The following is a 15533-nucleotide window of genomic DNA, read 5'->3' as shown; positions in this document are numbered from 1 at the left end:
TATATATACAAAATGTAATATTTACCTTCAAATATATTTCACTATTTTTTTTATCCCTTGTAATTTTCTAAGTAACTGATAATAAGATATCGATTACTGGGTGTTTAGGAGAAAAAACTTTCTTGTCATTTTTCCCTGTATTTCATGAAAGGAACATATGGTATATCTCATAGTAGTATGATAGATGAAAACTAGAAAACTAGAAATCCAGTTTTAATTTTTTTTTTTGAATGCTGGGTATCAAACCCAGGGCTTCAAGCATGCTCAGCAAGTGCCCAACCACTGAGCTATATCCTCAGCTCCAGTTTAAATTTTGCAAGTACGAATGGTTGAGAACTCTTTCTGTAATAGGGCTGGAGTAGGTCCAACATGAGTCCACATGTAGCCCTTCTCTGGTCTGGTGGGGACTGTGGGAAATGATGATGACCATGACTTGAAATACTCAGAAGGTGCATGCCAAACAAATTCCAAGTATTCCATCTTCTTTGGAAGATCTCCCTCTGGCCCAATCACATAGGATGCAGGATCAAACTGGTCTCTAGGGTTGGAGGGAGTGGGAATGAGCCATGTCAGTGCTGTGCTCTTTTCACAATACTGGTCCTGGATAAAACCCCTGATCTGAGCATAGTAGGGATTTCCATCTTATTCATCAATTACAGAAATGACATTACCGATTTGTTAATATATTCCCTTGTGGAAGATTGATTCTGCAGTGATTATGGTGGAAAGAGACTCAGGAGCTTTGATAGGATTTTTTAATTTAAAAATATGTCTTCTCGCTTTTCCTTTAGTAGAAACTTTCTTTTCAGCAGCTAGAGCAGATTTGTATTTAGTGTTTCTGAGTTGGGCAGACCTCCTGTGAATTTTCTGCTTATTCTGCTTGCTGCCTCAGCCCTTGTTGCTCAGCAGAGTCACAGTTTATGTGCTGGCAAGGCCCCTCCCACTGCTGCCCCCTGTGCTAGTGGCCACCGTGACCCAACCACCTGTGCTGCCCCAGCCAGTGCAGTGGTGGCAGAGGATATCCCCCTGCAGGCCCTTCTTCCACATGGGGGATAATGTGGTCTTGTAGTCCCTGCAGGTGGGCTTTAGGTCCACTGCACGGTGGCCAGCTGGGGCATTGCCTGCATGCACAGAGACATGGGAATGATGGCCACCTTTCTTGGCCACCCACTGGTCAGCCCATCATCCTAGCAAGAAAACAAGGGTGAGGGCAGAGATGCTGAGTTGTCCACACAAGGACCTGCCTCTGTCCACTGCAGGCACACAGCCTGGCCCCAGCACCAGCCCTGGGCAGCCCATAGGGGAGGGGGGTGGATATTCTCTCAGCTGATTCTTAACAATAGATAAGAACAAGGTCAGTTTGACCAGCTTGGTCTTAAACACCTAGCAAAACAAGTTATAACAAAAGCACAACCATACTTGGGCAATTAAAAGAAAAGAGACTAGTTCTTTTAGTGTAACTTAAGATGTACACTTGTGTTAACCCCACCAGGTGTAAGACTGGAGGCTACAAAAGAGGGATTCTGGGGCTGGGGTTGTAGCTCCATGGTAGAGCACTTGCCTAGGCACTGGGTTCAATTCTCAGCACCACATATAAATAAGTAAAATAAAGGTTCATCAACAATTAAAAAAATTTAAAACAAAACAAAACAAAACAAAAAAAACAAAAAAGGAATTCTTAGGCAGGAGTGCCTGGTATGTGTCAAAAGAGACTATCAGAATCAGTAGGTTTTTTTAGTCAATAGTCAATTTAAGGCCTACAGATCTTCTCAACCTCCTACACAGGTATGCTTGATCTGTGTTTGCTAGTCTGATTACCTAGCCCTAAGTAGCAGAGATAAAGGGATCTCTACTAAACACAGAAGTTATGCCAATAAAAATATATTTTACAAAATGAGATGACATTAGATATCTTAAGATGTATCTTCTTGGGCATCTGTGATATAAAAACTAAGTTATGTTTACATTCCTGAAAACTCTGACAATGTACTAATATCACTAAAGATTTACATTCCCCAGTAGAGTCCATGTCCTCACTGGCCTTGTTAAGGGAACAACTTCTCAGTCCTTGTACCTCATGGTGAAAGATTACTGGTTTCTCTCATCATCATCATATTCATTGGCATGTTCACATGCTGCAGCATTGATTGTTGTATTAATCTTATTCCAGTGCTCATATCTTCTTGTTTCTCTCATAATAGCACCCACCTCTCAGATGACCCTACAACCTGTTGCTTTCAAACCAGACTTTGCCATGGACCCCTTGACTGACCTAAAACATTCCTAAAAGGAAAACTCAAACTGCTTGCCCCACATCATCCCCTCTCAGTTCAAAGCTGCCAGAGCAGTCATCATCCATTTCTCCTTATGGCAATAAGGGTGCCCTTCTCAGAGGGGAGACTGAGGTGGGGGTGAGAGCAAAAGGCCAGTCAATGTAGGTACTGAATGACTGGGTCAAGAGAATGGGGGCTAATTTAAGAGGAAATAAAATGCTAACACCTCCAGAGCACTTCCCCCTCCTCCACCCTGTTGCCAAGTTTACCTGCCTCCAGGGAATTTTTCCTCCCAAAAAGGAGTTTTTTTTTTTCTTTAATTTTTATTATTATTGTATACAAATGGGATACATGTTGTTTCTCTATTTGTACATGGAGTCAAGGCATACCATTTGTGTAATCATACATTTACATAGGGCAATGATGTTTGATTCATTATTTTTTTCCCTTCCCCCATCCCCCCCACCCCTCTTTTCCCTCTATACAGTCCTTCTTTCCTTCATTCTTACCACACTCCTTATCCCTAACCCTAAACCTAACCCTAACCCTAATGCTAACCCCTCCCACCCCCCATTATATGTCCTCATCCGTTTATCAGCGAGATCATTCGTCCTTTAGTTTTTTGAGATTGGCTTATCTCACTTAGCATGATATTCTCCAATTTCATCCATTTGCCTGCAAATGCCATAATTTTATCATTCTTCATTGTGGAGTAATATTCCATTGTATATATATGCCACAGTTTCTTTATCCATTCATCAACTGAAGGGCATCTAGGTTGGTTCCACAATCTGGCTATGGTGAATTGAGCAGCAATGAACATTGATGTGGCTATATCTCTGTAGTATGCTGATTTTAAGTCCTTTGGGTATAGGCCAAGGAGTGGGATAGCTGGGTCAAATGGTGGTTCCATTCCAAGCTTTCTGAGGAATCTCCACACTGCTTTCCAGAGTGGCTGCACTAATTTGCAACCCCACCAGCAATGTATGAGTGTTCCTTTTTCACCACATCCTCGCCAACACCTATTGTTGCTTGTGTTCTTGATAATCGCCATTCTAATTGGGGTGAGATGAAATCTTAGGGTAGTTTTGATTTGCATTTCCCTTATTACTAGAGATGTTGAACATTTTTTCATATATCTGTTGATTGCTTGTAGATCTTCTTCTGTGAAGTGTCTGTTCATTTCCTTAGCCCATTTGTTGATTGGATTATTTGTATTCTTGGTGTAGAGTTTTTTGAGTTCTTTATAGATTCTGGAAATTAGCGCTCTATCTGAAGTATGAGTGGCAAAGATATTCTCCCACTCTGTAGGCTCTCTCTTCACATTGCTGATAGTTTCCTTTGCTGAGAGAAAGCTTTTTAGTTTGAATCTATCCCAGTTGTTGATTCTTGCTTTTATTTCTTGTGCTATGGGAGTCCTGTTAAGGAAGTCTGATCCTAAGCCAACAAGTTGAAGATTTGGACCTACTTTTTCTTCTATAAGATGCAGGGTCTCTGGTCTGATTCCGAGGTCCTTGATCCATTTTGAGTTGAGTTTTGTGTAGGGTGAGAGATAGGGGTTTAATTTCATTCTGTTGCATATGGTTTTCCAGTTTTCTCAGCACCATTTGTTGAAGAGGCTATCTTTTCTCCATTGCATATTTTTGGCCCCTTTGTCTAGTATGAGAAAATTGTATTTATTTGGGTTTGTGTCCATGTCCTCTATTCTGTACCATTGATCCACCTTTCTATTTTGGTACCAATACCATGCCGTTTTTGTTACTATTGCTTTGTAGTAGAGTTGAAGATCTGGTATCGCAATACCCCCTGCTTCGCTCTTGCTACTGAGGATTGCTTTAGCTATTCTAGGTTTTTTATTCTTCCAGATGAATTTCATAATTGCTTGCTCTATTTCTGTAAGGTACAGCATTGGGATTTTAATTGGAATTGCATTGAATCTGTATAGCACTTTAGGTAGTATGGCCATTTTGACAATATTAATTCTTCCTATCCAGGAACATGAGAGATCTTTCCATCTTCTAAGGTTTTCTTTAATTTCTTTCTTTAGTGTTCTGTAGTTCTCATTGTAGAGGCCTTTCACCTCTTTTGTGAGATTGATTTCCAAGTATTTTAATTTTTTCAATGCTATTGTGAATGGGGTAGTTTTCCTAATTTCTCTTTCTGAAGATTCATCACTTATATATAAAAATGCATTGGATTTATGAGCATTGATCTTGTAACCTGCTACTTTACTGAATTCACTTATGAGTTCTAAAAGTTTTCTGGTGGAATTTCCAGGTTCCTCTCAATATATAATCATGTCATCAGCGAACAGGGATAGTTTGAGTTCTTCTTTTCCAATTCCTATCCCTTTAATTTCTTTGGTTTGTCTAATTGCTCTGGCTAGAGTTTCAAGGACGATGTTGAATAGAAGTGGTGAAAGAGGGCATCCCTGCCTTGTTCCAGTTTTTAGGGGGAACGCTTTCAGTTTTTCACCATATAGAATGATATTGGCCATGGGCTTAGCATAGATGGCCTTTATAATGTTAAGGAATGTTCCCACTACCCCAATTTTTTCTAGTGTTTTGAGCATGAAGGGGTGCTGTATTTTATCGAATGCTTTTCTGCATCTATTGAAATAATCATGTGATTCTTAACTTTAAGTCTGTTGATATGGTGAATGACATTTATTGATTTCCGAATGTTGCACCAACCTTGCATCCCTGGGATAAAACCCACATGATCGTGGTGCACTATCTTTTTAATATACATTTGTATGCGATTTGCTAAAATTTTGTTGAGAATTTTTGTGTCGATGTTCATTAAGGATATTGGTCTGAAATTTTCTTTCATCGATGTGTCTCTGTCTGGTTTACGTATCAGGGTGATATTGGCTTCATAGAATGAGTTTGGGAGGGTTCCCTCCTCTTCTATTTCATGGAATACTTTCAGGAGTATTAGAATGAGCTCTTCTTTAAAGGTTTTGTAGAACTCGGCTGAGAACCCATCTGGTCCTGAACTTTTCTTTGTTGGTAGGCTTTTGATGACCTCTTCTATTTCATTGCTTGAAATTGATTTATTTAAGTTGTGTATGTCCTCCTCGTTCAGTTTAGGTAATTCATATGTCTCTAGAAATTTGTTGATGTCTTCGTGGTTTTCTGTTTTGTTGGAGTATAGATTTTCAAAATAGCTTCTAATTATGTTTTGTATTTCACTCGTGTCTGTTTTGATGTTTCCTTGTTCATTCCGAATTTTAGTAATTTGAGTTTTCTCCCTCTTTCTCTTTGTTAGTGTGTCTAAGGGTTTATCTATTTTGTTTATTTTTTCAAAGAACCAACTATTTATTTTGTTAATTTTTCCAATTGTTTCTTTTGTTTCAATTTCGTTGATTACAGCTCTGATTTTAACTATTTCCTGTCTTCTACTACTTTTGGTATTGGTCTGTTCTTCTTTTTCTAGGGCTTTGAGCTGTAGTGTTAAGTCGTTTATTTGTTGATTTCTACTTCTTTTGTTGAATGCGCCCCATGAAATAAATCTTCCTCTAAGTACTGCTTTCATAGTGTCCCAGAGATTTTGATGTGTCTTTGTTCTTGTTTACTTCTAAGAATTTTTTTATTTCCCTCCTGATGTCTTCTGTTATCCATTCATCATATAATAGTGTATTATTTAAACTCCAAGTATTGGAGAAGTTTCAGTTTTTTATTCTGTCATTTATTTCTAATTTCAATCATTTATGATCTGATAGAATCCAAGGTAGTAGTATCTCTATCTTCTTGTATTTGCTAACAGTAGCTTTGTGGCATAAAATATGGTCTATTTTAGAGAAGGATCCATGTGCTGCTGAGAAGAAAGTGTATTTGTTCTTTGTTGGATGGTATATTCTATATACGTCCGTTGTCTAAATTGTTGATTGTGTTATTGAGATCTATGGTTTCTTTATTCAATTTTTGTTTGGACGATCTATCCAGTGGTGAGAGAGGTGTGTTAAAATCGCCTAGTATTATTGTGTTGTGGTCTATTTGATTTCTGGAATTGAGAAGGATTTGTTTGACGTACGTGGATGAGCCAATGTTCGGGGCATAGATATTTATGATTGTTATGTTTTGCTGATTTATGCTTCCCTTAAGCAGCATGTAATGTCCTTCTTTATCCCTTCTGACTAACTTTGGCTTGAAGTCCACATTATCTGAAATGAGGATGGATACTCCAGCTTTTTTGCTGTGTCCGTGTGCATGGTATGTTTTTCCCCATCCTTTCACCTTTAGTCTATGGGTATCTCTTTCTATGAGATGAGTCTCTTGCAGGCAGCATATTGTTGGATTTTTCTTTTTAATCCAATCTGCCAGTCTATGTCTTTTGATTGATGAGTTCAGGCCATTAACATTCAGGGTTATTATTGTGATATGATTTGTATTCCCAGTCATTTGACTCATATTTGTTTTTTGACATGATTTGGTTTCTCCTTTATTTGGCTATTCCTTTAGGCTAGCGCCTCCTGTTGCTGATTTGCATCGTTGTTTTTCATCTCTTCCTCATGGAATATTTTGCTGAGAATGTTCTGTAATGCTGGCTTTCTTTTTGTAAATTCCTTTAGCTTTTGTTTATCATGGAAGGATCTTATTTCATCATCAAATTTGAAGGTAAGTTTTGCTGGGTATAAGATTCTTGGTTGGCATCCATTTTCTTTCAGAGCTTGAAAAATGTTGTTCCAGGCCCTTCTAGCTTTTAGGGACTGGATTGAAAAATCTGCTGATATTCTTATTGGTTTCCCTCTGAATGTAATTTGGTTCTTTTCTCTCATGGCCTTTAAAATTCTGTCTTTATTTTGTATGTTAGGTATTTTCATTATAATGTGCCTTGGTGTGGGTCTGTTGTAATTTTGTATATTTGGAGTCCTATAAGCCTCTTGTACTTGATTTTCCATTTCATTCTTCAGATTTGGGAAATTTTCTGATATTATTTCATTGAATAGATTGTTCATTCCTTTGGTTTGTTTCTCTAAGCCTTCCTCAATCCCAATAATTCTCAAATTTGGCCTTTTCATGATATCCCATAATTTTTGTAGATTCTGTTCATGATTTCTTACCATCTTCTCTGTTTGGCCAACTTTGTTTTCAAGAGTATATATTTTGTCTTCAATGTCTGAGGTTCTGTCTTCCAGGTGTTCTATCCTATTGGTTATGCTTTCTATGGAGTTCTTAATTTGGTTTATTGTTTCCTTCATTTCAAGGATTTCTGTTTGGTTTTTTTTCAGTATCTCTAACTCTTTATTGAAGTGATCTCTTGCTTTCCATATTTGGTCTTTTAACTGTTGATTGGTGGGATCATTTAATGCCTGCATTTGCTCTTTCATCTCCTCCTTCAATGCCTGCATTTGCTCTTTCATCTCCTCATTTGCTTCCCTGATTGTTTTAAATACGTACATTCTGAACTCCCTTTCTGACATTTCTTCTGCTGTGCTGTCATTGGGTTTTATTGATGTAGTATCTAGTTTTGTTTGGGACATTTTCTTCCCTTGTGTTCTCATGTTGGTCAGCTGTCAGTGGGACCCTGAGATATTGCAGATTTCCTCTATTGGCTTATAGTGTCCCGGTAGATTTCCAGTGTATCACCTCCCAGGCTTCAGTAGCCTAAAGTCTTGGAGGAACTTGATAATGCAGTGCTTCCGAAGAAAGCTGCCCCTAGCCCCCTACTGGTTCCAGGGCTTGGAGCTGGCTCTGTGCGGAAAGGCTCTCACTGGGGGCCTGCACCATGCAGCTGGCTGTGTGGGAGCAGCCCACCGACGGAGTGTGGAAGGCTACCTGGGGAAGACTCTAGCTGCCCTGCCCTGCTCTGATAAGCCACCCCTATCTGTGCCTGCTGCCCAGGCCAAGTTTCGCCCAGTGGGGAAGACTCACCCCGTGACTCTATTTTTGTCCAAGTCTCTCAATGCCTCCCCTTCTTGAGTCCTGGGTTCTGGAGCGACTGGAGATGCAGTCACCCTCTAGGCCGCCATCTTGGATCGCCCCGTGGAAAGAGCCTGCGGCCAGAGTGGGCAGAGCTGCCTGTAGAAGTCTCTGGCTGCCCTGCCCTGATCCCAGAGGCTGCTTGCAGATCGAAGCTCTCCGTTGGTTCGGGGAATTGTGGCTGGCTCTGTGTAGAAAGGCTCTCACTGGGCGGTCTGCTCCGAGAAGCTATCCTTGAAAGGTGCCTCTCACCACAGGGGGCCGGGCTGCTTGGGGAAGTCTCTGGCTGCCCTGTGCTGGTCCCTGAAGCCGCTTGTGGGCTGGAGCACGCCGCACTGACTCTGGGACTTGGAGCTTGTTCTGATCAGAAAGGCTCTCAGTAGGGGGCCTGCTGTGAGAACCTGGAGAAGCTGGCTGTGTGGGAGGGGCCCACCGCCGGAGTGCGCAGGGCTGCCTGTGGAAGACTCTAGCTGCCCTGCCCTGCTCTGATAAGCCACCTCTATCTGGGCCTGCCACTCAGGCTGAGCTTTACCCAGTGGGCAGACTCACCCGTGGTTCTATTTTAGTCTGAGTCTCTCAATGCCTCCCCTTCTTGACTTCTGGGTTCTGGAGTGACTGGGGATGCAGTCACCCTCTAGTCCGCCATCTTGGATCGCCCCGTGGAAAGCAACAAGGAGTTTTTAATGAAGTATCTCCTGGGTGACTCCCTTCCTCCTTTTCTGGGCAAATACGGAGAGGCACTCCTGGAAGTCTCCTTTCCCACCTTTTGTCACATAGGCAATAAGGGGAAGAGGGGGCATGAGAAAAAAGTATAAAAGATGCAGGGCAGACCCACGCCCTCAGGCACCAACTTGGACACCCACAGGCAGCTACCCACACAACAAAGGATTCTCATGTAGGGTGAACGGAGATGAAGAAAAACATCAAGACAAAAACAAAACAAAACAAAAAAAAGATAATTTCACAAAAAGCTGGGGCCAGGTGGGAAAACTGCACTCTGGTGGAGTAGCAGTGACCCAGTGTACTAGTCAGGGTTCTCTAGAGGAACACAGTCAACAGGAAGTATTATTATAAAAAGGGGGTTTATTAGATTGGCTTATGTGATCAGAAGTCCACTTTGGAAGAGTGAAGAAGCAAGAGTCTGATATTCTTAGGTGATCCCAGCAGCAATCAAGAACCCATTCAAGAGGGAGTTTCAAGATGGCGGCCTAGAGGGTGGCTGCATTTCACGTTGCTCCAGGACGCAGGATTCAAAAGAGGAGATAGTGAGAGACTTGGGACCAGCTCAAGGCCGCCGGGTGAGTCTCTCCCGTTGGGGAGGCGTCCCGGATGGGGCAGTAGCCCTGGAACGCAGGGAACTTTGTGAAGTAGAGTTGCTTGGCGAGACGCCCCTCCCCCCACTAGAGCACTAAACACGGACAACTGGGATCATCGTAGAGGAGGCGGCTCAGCACAGCACTTGGACTCGGAGCAACCACTGGGGCTCTGGCCGGCTGCCTGAGGAGGAGCTGCGTGGCGAGCTGTTTGGACGCAGAACGACCGCTTCTGAACACCGGGGGGTTGCCCGGAGGAAGAGGAGAAGCGCGGCGGGTCGCTTGGTCTAGGAGTGACTGCATCAGAGCTACAGGCGGTCGCCAGAGGAGGAGCTGCATTGCGAGCTGTTTGAACTCAGAACAACCGCTTCTGAACACCCGGGGGGTTGCCTGGAGGAAGAGGAGAAGCGCAGTGGGTCGCTTGGTCTAGGAGTGACTGCATCAGAGCCACAGGCGGTCGCCAGAGGAGGCGAGTGGTGAGTTGATTGGACTAAAAGCGACCGCTCCTGAACACCAGTGGCCTGCCTGGAGGAGGAGCGCGGTGGGTCACTTGGTCTTGGAGCCACTGCTCCTGAACACCGGGGGGCTACCCCGAGGAGGAGGAGGAGGAACAGGGCGGGTCACTTGGGCTTGGAGTGACTGCCTAGGGCTACGGGCGGTTGGCGGGAGGAGGAGACGCGAAGTGAGTTGCTTGGGCTCCTAGTGACTGCGTCGGAAACCGGACCGCTGTCCGGAGGAGGAGGTGTGTGGCGGGTCTCTGGGTCTCGGAGCTATTGTATGGGGCTCCAGGTGGCGGCTCAAAGGAGGGGCTGCATAGCCAGGCGATTAGGTGCAGAGCAGGGTCCCAGGAGCTAGGTGGCTTCTTGCTGGAAGAGCCGCACAGAGACACGCCTAGGGGCGGAGCGAAGTTTCCAGGACTGCGGGCAGATTCTCTGGGAGAGGCAGCCTAAGGAGACTCGCCTGCAGAGGGTGGGGCTCCCAGGCCCAGAAGATAGGTCCGGGCCCCTGGGAACGCTGCAGAGGAAGACAGCCCAGCCCAGGCGGTAGTTATAGATTGAGGGGAACCTCTAGGAGGGGAACTGACCAGCGAGACGTCCCCACTGAGTGAGTCTTCCCTGCTGGGAGAGGTTTTCTCACAGGGACGGTAAAACCAGAGACACAGGCACAAACAGGACTTGCATCAGCCCACAGCCTAGTTCCCCGTTGGATGACCATGGGTCAACAAGTGGAGGCACCTCTGCCCACTAGCCCAGTATATATGCCACCTGAGGGTCACCACCCCTAGAGAGGCAGCTTCTTCGTGGAGCATTATCAACTTCCTCCAAGACTTCAGGCTACTGAAGGATAAGAGGGGATATACTAGCAATCTTCAGGGACATTATAAGTCGATAGAGGAAATCTGCAATATCTCAATGACCCACTGATTAATGAACAATATGAGAAAACAAGGGAAGAAAATGCCCCAAACAAATCTAGATGTTACATCAATACAATCCAACGACAGCATGGCAGAAGAAATGACAGAAAGGGAGTTCAGAATGTACATAATTAAAATGATCAGAGAAGCAAACGATGAGATGAAAGAGCAAATGCAGGCATTGAATGATCGCACCAATCGACAGTTAACAGAGCAAATTCAGGAAGCAAAAGATCATTTCAATAAAGAGTTAGAGATATTGAAAAAAAACCAAACAGAAATCCTTGAAATGAAGGAAACAATAAACCAAATTAAGAACTCCATAGAAAGCATAACCAATAGGATAGAACAGCTGGAAGACAGAACCTCAGACATTGAAGACAAAATATTTAACCTCGAAAACAAAGTTGAACAAACAGAGAAGATGGTAAGAAATCATGAACAGAATCTGCAAGAACTATGGGATATCATGAAAAGGCCAAATTTGAGAATTATTGGGATTGAGGAAGGCTTAGAGAAACAAACCAAAGGAATGAACAATCTATTCAATGAAATAATATCAGAAAATTTCCCAAATCTGAAGAATGAAATGGAAAATCAAGTACAAGAGGCTTATAGGACTCCAAATACACAAAATTACAACAGACCCACACCAAGGTACATTATAATGAAAATACCTAACATACAAAATAAAGACAGAATTTTAAAGGCCATGAGAGAAAAGAACCAAATTACATTCAGAGGGAAACCAATACGGATATCAGCAGATTTTTCAATCCAGACCCTAAAACCTAGAAGGGCCTGGAACAACATTTTTCAAGCTCTGAAAGAAAATGGATGCCAACCAAGAATCTTATACCCAGCAAAACTTACCTTCAAATTGGACGATGAAATAAAATCTTTCCATGATAAACAAAAGCTAAAAGAATTTACAAAAAGAAAGCCAGCATTACAGAACATTCTCAGCAAAATATTTCATGAGGAAGAGATAAAAAACAAAGAAGCAAATCAGCAAAGGGAGGAATTATCCTAAAGGAACTGTCAAATAAAGGAGGAACCAAGATGTGTCAAAAAATAAATAAATAAATAAATAAAATTTAAAATATGAACCAAATGACCGGGAATACAAATCATATCTCAATAATAACCCTGAATGTTAATGGCCTGAATTCATCAATCAAAAGACATAGACTGGCAGATTGGATTAAAAAGAAAGATCCAACAATATGTTGCCTGCAAGAGACTCACCTCATAGAAAGAGATACCCATAGACTAAAGGTGAAAGGATGGGGAAAAACATACCATGCACATGGACTCAGCAAAAAAGCTGGAGTATCCATCCTCATTTCAGATAATGTGGACTTCAAGCCAATGTTAGTCAGAAGGGATAAGGAAGGACATTTCATACTGCTTAAGGGAAGCATAAATCAGCAAGATATAACAATCATAAACATCTATGCCCCAAACAGTGGCTCATCCATGTATGTTAAACAAATCCTTCTCAATTTTAGAAACCAAATAGACCATAACACAATAATACTTGGTGATTTTAACATGCCTCTCTCACCACTGGACAGATCTTCCAAACAAAAATTGAACAAAGAAACCATAGATCTCAATAACACAATCAATCATTTAGACTTAACAGACATTTATAGAATATACCATCCAACCAAGAGCGAATACACTTTCTTCTCAGCAGCACATGAATCCTTCTCTAAAATAGACCATATATTATGCCACAAAGCTAATGTCAGCAAATACAAGAAGATAGAGACACTACCTTGTATTCTATCAGATCATAATGGATTGAAGTTACAAATTAATGAAAGAGTAAAAAACAGAAACTACTCCAACACCTGGAGATTAAACAATATGCTATTATATGATGAATGGATAACAGAAGATATTAGGAAGGAAATTAAAAAATTCTTAGAGGTAAACGAGAACAAAGAAACATCATATCAAAATCTCTGGGACACTATGAAAGCGGTACTTAGAGGAAGATTTATTTCATTGAGCACATTTAATAAAAGAAGTAAAACTCAAAAAATAAACAACCTAACACTACAGCTCAAAGCCCTAGAAAAAGAAGAACAGACCAACACCAAAAGTAGTAGAAGACAGGAAATAGTTAAACTCAGAGCTGAAATCAACGAAATTGAAACAAAAGAAACAATACAAAAAATTGACAAAATAAATAGTTGGTTCTTCGAAAAAATAAACAAAATTGATAAACCTTTAGCCACACTAACAAAGAGAAGACGAGAGAAAACCCAAATCACTAAAATTCAGAATGAACAAGGAAATATCACAACAGACACGACTGAAATACAAAACATAATTAGAAGCTATTTTGAAAATCTATACTCCAACAAAATAGAAAATTTCGAAGACATGAACAGGTTTCTAGAGACATATGAATTGCCTAAACTGAACGAGGAGGACATAGACAATTTAAATAGACCAATTTCAAGTAATGAAATAGAAGAAGTCATCAAAAGCCTACCAACAAAGAAAAGTCCAGGACCAGATGGGTTCTCAGCCGAGTTCTACAAAACTTTTAAAGAAGAGCTCATTCCAATACTTCTCAAAGTATTCCATAAAATAGAAGAGGAGGGAACCCTCCCAAACTCATTCTAAGAAGACAATATTACCCTGATACCTAAACCAGACAGAGACAGATCGAGGAAAGAAAATTTCAGACCAATATCCTTAATGAACATCGACGCAAAAATTCTCAACAAAATTTTAGCAAATCGCATACAAAAACATATTAAAAAGATAGTGCACCATGATCAAGTGGGTTTCATCCCAGGGATGCAAGGTTGGTTCAACATTCGGAAATCAATAAATGTCATTCACCATATCAATAGACTTAAAGTCAAGAATCACATGATTATTTCGATAGATGCAGAAAAAGCATTTGATAATATACAGCACCCCTTCATGCTCAAAACACTAGAAAAAATAGGGATAGTGGGAACATTCCTTAACATTGTAAAGGCCATCTACGCTAAGCGCATGGCTAATATTATTCTAAATGGCAAAAAACTGAAAGCATTCCCTCTAAAAACTGGAACAAGGCAGGGATGCCCTCTTTCACCACTTCTATTCAACATCGTCCTTGAAACTCTAGCCAGAGCAATTAGACAGACCAAAGAAATTAAAGGGATACGAATAGGCAAAGAAGAACTCAAACTATCCCTATTTGCTGATGATATGATTGTATACTTAGAGGAACCAGGAAATTCCACCAGAAAACTTTTAGATCTCATAAGTGAATTCAGTAAAGTAGCGGGATATAAGATCAATGCACATAAATCTAAGGCATTTCTATACATGAGCGATGAATCTTCAGAAAGAGAAATTAGGAAAACTACCCCATTCACAATAGCTTCAAAAAAAATAAAATACTTGGGAATCAATCTCACAAAAGAGGTGAAAGACCTCTACAATGAGAACTACAGAACACTAAAGAAAGAAATTAAAGAAAACCTTAGAAGATGGAAAGATCTCCCATGTTCTTGGATAGGAAGAATTAATATTGTCAAAATGGCCATACTACCAAAAGTGCTATACAGATTCAATGCAATTCCAATTAAAATCCCAATGATGTACCTTACAGAAACATAGCAAGAAATTATGAAATTCATCTGGAAGAATAAAAAGCCCAGAATAGCTAAAGCAATCCTTGGCAGAAAGAGTGAAGCAGGGGGTATTGCAATACCAGATCTTCAACTCTACTACAAAGCAATAGTAACAAAAACAGCATGGTATTGGTACCAAAATAGAAAGGTGGATCAATGGTACAGAATAGAGGACACGGACACAAACCCAAATAAATACAATTTTCTCATACTAGACAAAGCGGCCAAAATATACAATGGAGAAAAGATAGCCTCTTCAACAAATGGTGTTGGGAGAATTGGAAATCCATATGCAACAGAATGAAACTAAACCCATATCTCTCACCATGCAGGAAACTAAACTCAAAATGGATTAAGGATCTCGGAATCAGACCAGAGACCTTGCATCTTATAGAAGAAAAAGTAGGTCCAGAGCTTCAACATGTCGGCTTAGGACCAGACTTCCTCAACAGGACTCCCATAGCACAAGAAATAAAAGCAAGAATCAATAACTGGGATAGATTCAAACTAAAAAGCTTTCTCTCAGCAAAGGAAACTATCAGCAATGCGAAGAAAGAGCCTACAGAGTGGGAGAAAATCTTTGCCAATCATACTTCAGATAGAGCACTAATCTCCAGAATCTATAAAGAACTCAAAAAACTCTACACCAAGAATGCAAATAATCCAATCGACGAATGGGCTAAGGAAATGGATAGACACTTCACAGAAGAAGATCTACAAGCAATCAACAAACATATGGAAAAATGTTCAACATCTCTAGTAATAAGAGAAATGCAAATCAAAACCACCCTAAGATTCCATCTCACCCCAATTAGAATGGCGATTATCAAGAATACAAGCAACAACAGGTGTTGGAGAGGATGTGGGGATAAAGGTACACTCATACATTGCTGGTGGGGCTGCAAATTAGTGCAGCCACTCTGGAAAGTAGTATGGAGACTCCTTAGAAAACTTGG

General features: G+C 41.0%; 1 pseudogene; it reads right to left on the bottom strand.

Annotated features, from left to right (window-relative positions):
• Positions 1-306: 306 nt before the first annotated feature.
• The window catches only part of LOC124993643 (GATA zinc finger domain-containing protein 1-like), a 45971-nt pseudogene continuing 30744 nt past the window's right edge, over positions 307-15533 (bottom strand).

This window comes from Sciurus carolinensis, chromosome 9 (assembly GCF_902686445.1).
Source record: "Sciurus carolinensis chromosome 9, mSciCar1.2, whole genome shotgun sequence".
Lineage (NCBI taxonomy): Eukaryota > Metazoa > Chordata > Mammalia > Rodentia > Sciuridae > Sciurus > Sciurus carolinensis.
Note: the sequence above shows the minus strand (reverse complement) of the source record. Positions and strands in the feature narration are given on the sequence as shown.